Source organism: Propithecus coquereli, unplaced genomic scaffold, assembly GCF_000956105.1.
Source record: "Propithecus coquereli isolate 6110/MARCELLA unplaced genomic scaffold, Pcoq_1.0 Scaffold595, whole genome shotgun sequence".
NCBI classification, from domain to species: domain Eukaryota; kingdom Metazoa; phylum Chordata; class Mammalia; order Primates; family Indriidae; genus Propithecus; species Propithecus coquereli.
In genome coordinates, this window is record NW_012151896.1 from 438,220 (window position 1) to 440,539 (window position 2,320).

The following is a 2,320-nucleotide window of genomic DNA, read 5'->3' on the forward strand; positions in this document are numbered from 1 at the left end:
TACTATGTTTATGAGACCATTCAGTGGGAAGCTATTTCTAGCTAACTGATATGATAGGTTATGGGAAATTTAAGCTTTTTAATACTCTTAAAATAACTAAAGAAAATATTATATATCAAATCATATCATTGACTTTATTATTTTAGCTGTATGCCTGTAGAAAATATGGACTCAATATGTCATAAAATCACTCTTAAGAATCCAGCAGACAACTCTCAAAAATACAGAAAATAACCAGTATTAGCAAGCATGTAGAGAAGTTGAAACTCTTGTGCACTGTTGATAAAAATATGAAATGGTACAGCTACCATAGAAAACAGTGTGGCAGTTCCTCAAAAAATTTAAAATAGAAATACCATGATCCAGCAATTCCACGTCTGGCTATATACTCAAAAGAACTGGAAGCAGGTCTTGAGTTATTTGTTTACCATGTTCGTAGCAACATTATTCATAATAGCTAAAACATGGAAGGAGCCCAAGTATCCATAAGTGAATGAATGGATAAGCAAAACGTGATATATCCATACAACGGAATATTATTCCACCTTTAAAAGGAAGGAGATTTTGACATTTGCTACAATGTAGATGAACCTTGAGGACATTATGCCAAATGAAATAAGCCAGTCACAAAAAGGAAATATGTGATTCCCGTTGAGTGAGGAACTTACAGTCAAAATCATAGAGAAACTAGAATGGCAGTTGCCGGGGGAGAGGGAAATGGGAACTGTTGTTTAATGGGAGTAGTTTCAGTTTTACAAAATGAATTTTAGAGGTGGATAGTGGTAATGGTTGCACATTTTGAATGTATTTAATACCACTGAAATGTACACTTAAAAATAGTTAAGATGATAAATTTTGTTATGTGTATTTTGCTACAATAAAGTGAAGAAAAATAATCCAGTCGATAAATCAGAATATTCTTCCCTTCATAGGTTTGTATTTAATTCTATATTTGTACAAGGATTTACTTGTATTCAAATGGACAACTTACATAATAGGAAATACTTGAAAGTATGTATCATATGGATAATTACTATTTTCATTGAATTCTTAAGATACACAATCATTTGATTCAATATTTACTGATAGCTAACGTACTCATCTAAAGTAGAAATCAGATTGACATCTTTGTTGTTACTTCAAGAGACTGATTGGATCAGCAGAGGCAATTCGAATTATTTAACAAAGAATTACAGAACAGTGTGTGCTAGGCAACATACTGCACTGGTCATAGATAAAAGTCCCTACCTCAAAAAGTTACCTACTAGGAAGATAATATGTTATATGATACAGACTTTAGCACAGGGTGCTTTGACAGTATGGCAAGCACCATTTTAGGTAGTCTTACCAGCTTCATCATTTCCCTCTATACCAGTCAGATCAGGGTTCAATCAGAAGCAGAACTGCTAGAATATGTTTAAATATAAGGAATTGGACTTTACAATACTGTGGGAGCTAATTAGGCAGTCGGTAAGGCTGTTATCTTTCTTTGATGCTGGAACTTGAAGTCCACAGGGCAGGTATTTAAGAAAAGAAGATGGATGTAAAATGGAAAACGGTAGGAACAATTGGAAATCATAAGCACAGACTGAAAGCCATGTCGGTTTTTATTGTGTGTGACCTTTACAATGTGGTTGTCCTGTATACCCCAAGTCCTTCATCACAAACACCTGGTCCAAAGGTGAGAGAAACAGAATAATCAGGAAAAGGATGGGAAGTTGCCTAGCTACAACTGTGAGGCAACACAACAGCATGTATGAGCTACAAAACAGCTGCTGCTTCACATTCACCCTCCAGATCTTGTTCAAGAATCTCTTGTGGCTCACCCTAACCAGAATATTCAGGGAAGAGAATTCTGGAAAATGTAGTTCAGCCTGATCAAGTTGACAAAAACCATTACAATAACTATCCTATCAATAAATGTTAACCTAAATGAATAATACTTAAAAATTCCACTTCCAAGAAGTCGAAACAGCCAATAAAACACAGAGCAGAAAGGTGACAGGTCAGAAAAGAAATAGTGTCTGAGCTGGCATTTGGAAGAGGAAGTTAGCCAAAAGAGTATCATTGGGAGATTAGAGTCAAAAATGGAGCAGCATTGTGATGATTGTAGGGAAAATGTAGGAGAGCATGACATTTTAAAAACTTTCAAGAACTTTAAAAGTGAAATACATGTAGAAGTTACATTAGAGTTCTTAAGTACTGTGCTTAGAAGTCGGATTTTGTTCTGAGGACAGAGAGCAGCCCTCAAAAGGTTTTGAACGGGAATGATGACTAGATTTTTGTTTCAGAAAAATCACTAGCAACAATACAAAGCATG